This window comes from Phalacrocorax carbo, chromosome 29 (assembly GCF_963921805.1).
Source record: "Phalacrocorax carbo chromosome 29, bPhaCar2.1, whole genome shotgun sequence".
NCBI classification, from domain to species: domain Eukaryota; kingdom Metazoa; phylum Chordata; class Aves; order Suliformes; family Phalacrocoracidae; genus Phalacrocorax; species Phalacrocorax carbo.
The window spans coordinates 465,377-475,464 of NC_087541.1; the positions used below are offsets into that span (position 1 = coordinate 465,377).

Sequence of the window (10,088 nt, forward strand, 5' to 3'; positions counted from 1 at the left end):
GGAAGCAGTGACCTCACAACCACCCGCACAGACCACGTGCCTGCTCCTGGCCTATCAGCTGCTCAGGGAAGCAGTGACCTCACATCCACCCGCACAGACCACGTGCCTGCTCCTGGCCTATCAGCTGCTCAGGGAAGCAGTGACCTCACATCCACCCGCACAGACCACGTGCCTGCTTCTGGCCTATCAGCTGCTCAGGGAACCAGTGACCTCACAACCACCCGCACAGACCACGTGCCTGCTCCTGGCCTATCAGCTGCTCAGGGAACCAGTGACCTCACAACCACCCGCACAGACCACGTGCCTGCTCCTGGCCTATCAGCTGCTCAGGGAACCAGTGACCTCACAACCACCCGCACAGACCACGTGCCTGCTCCTGGCCTATCAGCTGCTCAGGAAGCAGTGACCTCACAACAACCTACGCAGTCAGCGACTCAGCCGAGAGTGACCTCACAAGGGTGAGGGCTCCAAGCCCTCTGCCCATAACTCCTTGTTGCTGATAGGACAAGGTTGCCCACCTAGTTGGCCAAGGAAAGCCAGTCGACGTGACCTTTTCGGATTTCGGTAAAGCTTTCGGCGCTGTCCCTCACAGCCTCCTCCAGGACAAAATGCCCAGCACACGGCTGGATAAATGCGTAATGCCGTGGGTGAGCAATCGGCTGTGGGTCGGGCTCAAAGTGTCGCAGTAAATGGGGTTACATCGGGCTAGTGGCCAGTCACTAGTGGGGTTCCACAGGGATCCACTTGGGGCCAGTACTCCTTAATGTCTTCATAAATGACTTGGGTGCAGGACTGGAAGGATTATTAATTAAGTTTGCTGATGACACAGTATTGGGAGGAGCTGTTGACACCCTCGAGGGCAGAGAGGCCCTGCAGAGACCTCTGGACAGACTGGAGAGCTGGGCAACCACCAGCCATCTGAAGTACTGGATTTTGCACCTGGGGCACGGCAACCCTGGATGTAGAGCCAGCCTGGGGAACGAGGGGCTGGGGAGCAGCTCTGCAGAAGGACCTTGGGGTTCTGGTCGACGGCAAGTTGAACACGAGCCAACAGCGTGCCCTGGCAGCCCAGAGGGCCAGCCGTGCCCTGGGGGGCATCGAGCCCTGCGTCGCAGCCAGGGAGGCATCACGGCACCAGCCTGGTGATAATCAGAAGCACTTGGACAACACCCTCAGAGACATGGGTTGAATTTGGGGTTGTCCTGTGCAGGGACAGGAGTTGGACTCGATGATCCTCGTGGGTCCCTCCAACTCAGGGCATTCTATGAATAGTCCCAACAGTCCCTCCCACCAGAGCCCAGCTCTGAAATGGAAAACCTCTAGCAATTGCACCAACACGTAGATGCCAGGACTGAAAGCTATTGCCGGTCCTCACCTTCGCTTGGCAGCCTTTCACATCCCCACCAGCGCCGGGGCTCTGCGCTCTCCCTCTGTACCGAACGCTAAGCCTCACCTTTCCCGAGCAACAAAGCGAAAATCACCTCTTAGGGATCCCACGCAGTTGGGACTGAAAGCTGTCGATGGCCCTCGCCTTCCGTTGCAGCCCCTTCACATCTGCACCAATACCGGGGCTCTGGCTTTGATTTACCGTGTAACCCTCAGCCTCACCAGAGCCCAGCAACAAAACAGACGTCCTCCGCATAATCCTCCCACAAGCAAGACGCTAGGACTCCCATTTGGTGGAGGCCCTCCCCTTCCCTTGGCAGCCCTTCCACAGCCGCGCCAACACTGGGGCTCTGTTCTGGCCTAGCCTCCCACTGGTCCCAACACTCTCCCTTTCTTGCTCGCTTTGGCTTGAGCCAATTCTACCCTACGTGTGAAAGCAAGCACAAACCCCCCCCCCCCCCCAAAAAAATTTCTGCAATCCAAATTCTAGCACTGCCAGTTTGGTTTCCAGTTCAATACAAACCCCCGAGCAGCTGAGAGGTGCGGCCGTTGGTGGATTAAGCCCCGAGAAAGAGCCGGCGAGGGCAGGCTCTCATCTGTGTTCTCTCAGCCTTGACCACCAGCAGCACAGGTGAATCGTTTGTCGCTAACAGCTATGAAAGGAAGGGCAGAGTTTTCATGCTTTAGCTAAGTGCCTTTTTGCGGGTGAGGCTTTGCTGTGGTTTGTTTTTCTCCAAGGATGTATTGGTTTTGAACCCAGCAGAAGGTAAAGCAATTTAGGCTGGATCGGGAAAGAGCCTCATGCATTAACAGACTCTCCTTTAGTGACCTTTGAGACCATTTTGCTCTCGGTATTAAAAAAAATAAATTGCTGCCTGTGTTTGATTATCGAACCTGAAGATTTCTTGAAATGTACTGTTAGTGCGTTGGGACAATGGAAGCGCAGCCTTATGTATAAAGTTTTGCTTTTCTATCTGTAAAGGGATTCTCTGAAGGGCTATGTAACGGCATATTAATATACATTCTTATGAACTGACTATTTTTTTTCCCTTATTTATGTTGTTTTCAGAGTACACAGATGTTAATGCCCTGATTCCAAAGGGCTCATTGTTTGAAGAATCCCTGTTACAGGAGTTAAAGCTACCAGCAGAACCTCTGTTATGTGAGTATCCATAAAGCGTTCTACTCTTTGTTAGAGGTTTCTGTGTTTTAACTTTTTTTAATGGATATTTTTTTTGCCAGAGGCATTCTAACTGTATCTTTCTTGTTAAAACGTCTGTTAATTTTTATTGTCATGGACTCAATTTTAATGTATCTGTCCCAAAGTAGACTGACGTTTTTAGGCCTGCTGGGACGTGGGGTTCGAACTCCAACAAGGGTAACTTCTAGGATGATGCTCTTGGCTTTGTTCTTGGGGTTGATTTTTCTGAGAGCCAAGCTGTAGATCCTGTTCTCCTGTATGTGGAGAGATTCCTTATTATATGTGTTTGCTTCTATTGGTTTTATAGAAAAGACAGGTACGCACTGTAGCGTAAACTAGAATTTGTTTCCATCTCAGAAGAGTCTGATTCTCGGTGTTTGGGGAAGGGGGGGGTGGGGTATGGCAGGTATTCTCACGCCCCGAACCTGGGGGGTCTGCCTACTAGCTATAGAGGAAAGACCAAGGGTTGCCAGCTGGCGAGCCGTGCAAACAAGTCCCCTTCGGAAGGGATTCCTGTTAGTTTCCTAAAGACAACGTCCTTTTCAGGCAAGACGAAAAGAACAATATCTTAAAGCGTATCGCCTTTTGTGCGAGTACGATGAAGGAGTAGTTAATCCTTTCCAAACTTAGAACTAGTAGCATTTGGTAATGTGCTAAACTGCTTGCCGAGTTTCAAGTCTGTTTTTAACCCTAAGCTGATATCCGCGCTCTAGGTTTTAATTCTGTATTCCTAAGGTGCACAGAGGACAGAGAATTGGGTGTATTGATTAACGTTCCCTCTATTCAAAAGTGAGTTACAGCACGTCACGACCAAAGAGCACAGCAGCATCCTGATCTGCAGGCAAAATCCCCTGAATTTATGTGGCTCTGCATGCAAGCTTTGGGCGTGTTGCTGCAGTAGTTGTTGCAGCGCTTTTAAGCACTCCCTAGTAATTCTGGACGCCACAACGTTGCGCTTCTAAGCACAGCCTTTTTTGGGGGGTTAATTGAAATAGGGGTGCCTAGCGCTGTCCCTGCCGATGCACCCTCCATCTCTGGTTGGGCGGCACCCTCTCCTGGTATTGCAATGCTGCCCTAAATGAGAGGAGAGGTGCTGCAGGCACCGGAGATGGGATAAATCCTTGTATGTGGGGACAAGGAAAGAACGGCACTGCTGTTCTAGCGTTGAACATTCACCAGGCGGACCAGCTTTCTGGGCGTGTCGCGTGGTAGCAGATGTCACCTTCTGAAGCCGTTGCCGTGACTTGGTTTGCTGTGGAACTCCTGGCGCTTTTTGCCCCCCAAAAATGTGTAACTGTGGGGGAAGCCGTAGCGGTTGAGCTTTGTGAAAAGGCGTAGCGCTGGCCAATTGAATTGCCAGTCTTTAAAATTACAAAGATTAGAGAAGGCGGGGCCTAGTGCCCCGCTAGCTCTTTTTTCTTAAACTCTTAAATAACTTGAGGTATAATATTTTATCTACCTTTCTTTTTTCCCCTGATTCTTTCCCCATCCCGCTGCGGGGGGGCGAGCGAAGGGCTCTGTGGCATTTGGCTGCGGGGCCGGGCGAAAGCACAACGAGGGCTGTTTTGGGGGGGTTTGAGGGGACCCTACCGACACCCCCCTGCGTGTGTCCCCACGGCTGGGGTCAGCGAATGTCCCTCCCGTGGGAGAGAACTCCGGAGCGTCACTCGGCTCCCTGGGGGGGGGCTGCTCTGCCATGGGGGGGGGGGGGGGTGGTGGGGGGAATGGGGGGGAATGGGGTGGGGTATGGGGGGGGGGGGGGGAATGGGGGGGGGTGGGGGGGGGGTGGGGGGAATGGGGGGGGGAGCGGGCCGGGGGCTGCACCGGGGTGGGGACCAAGGGACCGCACTGGCACAGGGGTCGCAGCAGGACAGGGACTGACAGACGCAGCGGAACGACGGACAGGGAGCGCACGGGGCGCTGCTACTGGGCTGGGGTGGGGGGCGATGCTGCTGCTGCCCCCCTCAGCGCCCACCCCGCTGTCACGGACACTCGTGGGCTGCCCCAGATGCCTGCCCTCTCCGCCCCCCCCCCCCTCCGCCCCCAAAATGGGTGTTAAAGAGGGCAGCTGCGGGGTGTCTGTGGGGCTGGAGTGGGTCTATAGGGGCCCTCAGGAGCTGGGGCGGCTATTAGCATAGCCCCGCCCAGCACGGCCCCTCATTAGCATAGCCCCGCCTTCCGTGTCCCGCGGGGAGGCGGTGGTGCACCCTCATTTGCATAACACCGCCCCGCCAGGTGACGTACTCGCAGGTCACGCCCTCCCACTCCGCCGGGTGGCGGCAAACCCCGCCCCCGCCCCGCCCCGCCCTTTCCCCATTGGCCATCTCCCCCTTCCTTCCCGCGCGGCGCTTTAGCCCCGCCCCTCGCAGCACGTCAGCGCCCGTGCGCCGGCGGCGGCTGCTGCGGCGTCGTACGGGGAGGGGGGGGTGAGGGGTGGTTTGGGGGTGTCCGGGGGGAGAGGGGAGGCGGCTGGCGGGAATCCGGGGGGGGGAAGGGGTATGTAGGGGGAGGGGCTGTATTTTGGGGGTGCCCGGCGGGAGGGGGGGGTTCGGGGAGAAGCTGCTGGGGAGGGCGGGGCGGGGCCGGGCCTTCAGAGCCACTTGGGCGGGCCGAGGGGCGTGGCTTTAGAGGTGTTGGGCGGGGTTACGAGGCATGGGTGTGGCTTTGGGGGGGTGGGTCAGTGTCACGATGTGGGGCGTGGCCTTTGGCCTCAGGGCGGGGATACGAGGCAGGGGCGTGGCCTCAGGCCCTGCCTGCAACCCTGGGGTGGTGTTTTGGGGGACCGGGGGGGTGCGCCCCCCCCCCTCCCCCCCCCCCACCCCCCGGGGAGACCATGGCGGACGGCTGGGAGGGGCACCCCGCCCTGGGGCCGCGCCAGCTGCGGCCGGAGGTTTCGCGTAGATCCGGGGCCAACCGCGGGCGCTGCGACATCTGCTGCAAGAGGTACCTCTCACACCCTCCCAAAAGTCTGGGCCCCCCCCCCCAGACCCCAGCTTCAGAGTTCCAGCTCCTCACCCCTAAACAGGACCCCGGCCCCCTCCAGGTTGGCCCTGGGGGCAGGGCTAGAGCTAGCCCCGCCCCCTGCCAGCTTGGACCCCCCCCCCCCTCGGGTGGTTTCACAGTTGTCCCCCCCCGGAGCCATTTTGGGGACCCCTCACTTCCAGGGTTCCCTCTGCTCCCAGTGGTGCCCCCCCCAAATCTCTGTTGACTGTTCCAAGCCCCCCCCCCCATTTGCTTCATCCCCTCTCCCAGGCTGTTTTGTGGTCCTGGGGGGCATTTTGGGGTCCCCTGGGGTATGTTGAGCCACCCAAATTTTAGGGGACCCCCATTATCCCCTATTATGATTTCATTCCCCCCCATTCCCACTACTCCCTCCCACAACTTCCCCTTGGATTTTGGGGTCCCCCCGGGTCAGCAACCCACCCCGAGGTTTCCCCCCCCGCGCCCCCCCAGTTGTTGGGGACTCCCCCTAATTTCAGGCACCCCCTCAAAGCCCCACAGGTCAGAAGATCAGAAGATGGAGCTCTGCCTGTTTCTGGGTCACACTCAAGATTTGAATAACTTTGACTTTTGAAGGGGCCTGGAGAAGCCTGCCCCCTCCGGTATGGTGGGGGGTCCCCAAAACGGGGGGGTCCCCCCAAAACTAAGGGTCCCAAATCCAAGGGAGGGGGCAAAAATCAAGGGACCCCAAAACCCCCTGGGGGGGAGCCTGAACCTCCCCCAGAGCAGCACACGGGTGGGGTGGCCATGGGGAGGGGTATTTGGGGACAGGACCCCAAAATTGGGGGGGTACCCCAAAATGGGGTAGGTGTGGATTTGGGGGGAGCCTCCCACATTGGGGGGACCTGAATTGGGGGAGGGGTCCACAAAATGGGGTGCATTAAGGGGGTCCAAATTGGGAGGGGCAGTGGTGGGGGCCCCAGAATAGGAGGGGAATGGGGGCATCCTCAAAATGGGGGGGAATTATGGGGGTACAAATGCAGGGGGCAAACTGGGGGGGGATTTGGGGTCCCCAAATTGGGGTGAGGCTCTCAAGATGAGGGGGTTAAGGGATGTCCCCAAACTGGGAGGGGAATAAGGGGGGAAAGGGGGAGCCCTGAAGTCGGGGGGGGTCATCATGGGAGGTCCCCAAAATGGTGTCACCCACATACCCCCATGTTCTCCCCCCCCAGGGCAGGAGGGGCCCAAAATGGTGCCCGCCTGTGTGGCCAGCCCCAGAGCCCCTGCAGGAGGGAGGGGGAGGGCGAGTGAGGGAGGGACCCAGCCGCCTGGGTCCCCTGCGGGGAGTGGGGGTTCCCCAGGTGCCTGGGTGCCCCCCGGACGCCTGGGTCCCCCCCAGGAACTGTGCCGGCTGCCAGAGCCTGTCCCTGGGGTGATGCTGCCCAGTCAAGGCTGCTGGTTGTGTCCCAGCTGTTGCGGTGAGCCTTCATCCCACTATCGTTAGCATCATCACCATCCTCTGAGCCTTCTTCCCACCCTCCTCCTCCTCCTCCTCCTCTGAGCCTTCCTCCCCCTCCTCATTCTCTGAGCCTTCTTCCACCCCACCATCCTCCTCTGAGTTTTTGTCCCCCCACCATCATCCTCCTCTGAGCCTTCCCCCCCATCATCCTCATCCTCTGAGCCTTTCTTCTCCTCCTCCTCATCCTCTGAGACTTCCTCCTTCCCATCATTGTCATCATCATTTTCTGAGCCTTCCTCCACTGCATCATCCACCTCCTCCTTCTCTGAGCCTCTTGCCTTCATTCTTCTTCTCCTCCAAGCCTTTCTGCCATCATATTCCTCCTCCTCTGAGCCTTCCTCCTCCTTCCTCCTCCCCCTCTGAACCTTCTTCCTCACCTTCCTCTTACCTTCATCCTCCTTATCCTCCTTTCTTTCATCTTCCTCTTCATCCTTTTCTTCTTCCCCCCCTTTTTTCTCCTTCTCTTCCTCTCCATCTTCCCTCTCTTCAACCTCTTCCTGCTCCTTGTACTTTTCCTCCCCATCCTCCTCCCCTTCATCTTCAGCCTCACCTTCTCCTCCTCTTCATCCTCAGCCTTTACCCCTTCTATTTCTCAGCTTCATCCCCACCCTCCTCTTCCTCCTCATTTTCCTTCCCCCTCCACTTTCTTCCTCCTTTTCGTCCTCCTCTTTGGGTGCCCCTGTGAGGCCGCCCCCCCTCACTGGTCAGGGTGCCCGAGGGGTGTCCTGGGGGGGTTAGGTTGCCCCAAGCAGGGGTTGAGGCACCCCAGGGGGGGTCAGGGTCTCTGGGTGGGGGACGACCTGGGGGGGTCAGGATGACCATGGGGTGTTCCTGGGGGTCTCCGGGTGCTCCCACCCCCTGGCCCCCCCCTCCATCCTGACTCCCCCGCAGCCCAGAGGTGGGACTGCCAAGAGAAGCAGCAGTTCTTCAAGGTACCCCCGCCCCCTGGCTCCCCCCGTCCCCCATTACCCGCCCGCTTCCCCTGGACACCTGGGTCCCCAGTGGGAGGGGGTAGGGGGCACACCTGGGTACCTGGGGAAAAGAAAATGATGTGATTTTGCACCCATTACTCCGCTTTTGCACCCAAAGTCCCACGTAGGGAAGCGGAGGCATCTCAGGAGCCCGCAATCAGGGCTGGGTTTTGCCCCCCACTGGGGCCAGTTTTGCCCCGCCTGGGGCCAGTGTCCCACCCCACCGGGGACGGTTCCCCACCCCCAGCGGAGTGGTGTGTCCCCCCCGGCAGGCACAGCTCCAGCTGGCGGAAGAGAAGCTGCAATGGCAGGAGCAGCAGCTGAGGCAGCAGGAGCAACAGCTCCACGGCCCAGAGGGAGAACAACGATACCCCCCTAACGTCGTCCAGGAGCTCAAGCTGAAGGCCGGGGGGGTCTGGGGGGAGGCACACCCCCACTGTACCCCCAAAGTCACAGGGTTCTCTCCTTACCCAGAGCAACACCACCGCCTGGAGCAGCATCCCCGCTTGACAAGATGCTGGTGTTGCCCAGGTCAGAGGAGGTGAGCTGCTTTGGGGGTGCCCCCCCACTTCCTTACCCCAATGTGGGGAGACTGCGGGGTTTTGAGGCCCCCCACGTGCCCCCCTGCCAAGGCTAATGTTTGTAAGCGTCTCCCCCAGGAAAGAACTTCAGTGAGTCCCTCCCGGTGCTTTGCCAGGAAGGTGGAGGATGGGAGGGGGTGTCAGGGGGATTTGCGGGGGCAGGTTTGGGGGGGCCGTAGGGGTGATTTGGGAAGGGGGAGATGGGAAATTTAGGGGGGCACAGGAGTGTGTCGAGGGGGGACGGTTTTGGGGGCAGATGGGGGTGATTTGTGGAGGGGGAGATAGGAAATTGAGGGGGGGCTGGGGCAGTTTGGGGGGGCTGTGGGGGTGATTTTGAGGCACACAGTTTGGGGAGGGGGAGAGGGTTTGGGGGTGTCAGGGTAGGTGGGGTGATGGTTTGGGGGGGACAGGGGTAGGGTTCGGGGGTGGCCCGTGGGCAGTTTTGGAGGTCCAGGGCTCCCTCGCCCCCCCTCTCCCTGCAGGTGAATGAGCCCGTGGCCCCCAACAACCGCAAGTAGCTGCCCCAAGCACAGGGTGATTCTTTTATATACCCCAATAAAATAAGTGTTTCCTACGGCCGGTTGCTGGCAGTGACACGTCCTGGGGGTACAGGGCAAATATCGGGCTGCAGAGCTCAGGGTGACAGGGGTGCAGGGGATTACTGGGGTGTCCCCTCCCCGGGGTGTCACCCCCCCCCACTGCCACCCTCACCCCTCCTCAAAATGGCTCCCCCTTTCCTTGTCCCCTTAGGGGGGTTTGGGGTGTGACTAGGACATCCTTGGGTACATCTCTGTGTCTATGTGTCACCTCAGTGCCTCCATGTGACCCCCCACATGTCTGTGTCACCCCACAGTATGTCTGTGTCAACCCCCCACATGTCCATGTCACACCCCCCTGTGTGTCCGTGTCACCTGGGGGGACATGTCCCTGTCTTCATTGCCTAGTGTGTCTGTGTCAGCTCCGTGTCTGTGTCTCCCCAACGTCTTGTTGTCACCTCAGTGTCTCTGTGTATCCCCGTTGGTGTCCCCATGTCACCTCATGTCTTGATGTCACTTCTTGTCTCCGTGTCACCTCACTGGACCCGGTTTTCACCTCTGTGTCACCCCATGTCTACATGTCACCTCGGTGCCTCTGTCCCCCTTTGGCATCACCACGTCACCCTGGTGTCACGTCACCTCGGTGCCTCTGTCCCCCTTTGGCATCACCACGTCACCCTGGTGTCACGTCACCTCGGTGCCTCTGTCCCCCTTTGGCATCACCACGTCACCCTGGTGTCACGTCACCTCGGTGCCTCTGTCCCCCTTTGGCATCACCACGTCACCCTGGTGTCACGTCACCTCGGTGCCTCTGTCCCCCTTTGGCATCACCACGTCACCCTGGTGTCACGTCACCTCGGTGCCTCTGTCCCCCTTTGGCATCACCACGTCACCCTGGTGTCACGTCACCTCAGTGCCTCTGTCCCCCTTTGGCATCACCACGTCACCCTGGTG

The 10,088-nt window shown here is 58.8% G+C and overlaps 1 long non-coding RNA gene across 2 annotated transcripts; it reads left to right on the top strand.

The window, feature by feature from the left end:
- Positions 1-6,615: 6,615 nt before the first annotated feature.
- Positions 6,616-9,175, top strand: LOC135318372 (uncharacterized). Of its 2 annotated transcripts, none has more exons than XR_010376595.1 (3): positions 6,616-7,005; positions 8,290-8,718; positions 9,081-9,175. It is a non-coding gene; the product is annotated as an uncharacterized LOC135318372 (long non-coding RNA). The 2 variants fall into 2 exon arrangements; XR_010376596.1 differs by having other exon boundaries at positions 6,620-7,005; positions 8,290-8,558.
- The last annotated feature ends 913 nt before the right edge of the window (positions 9,176-10,088 follow it).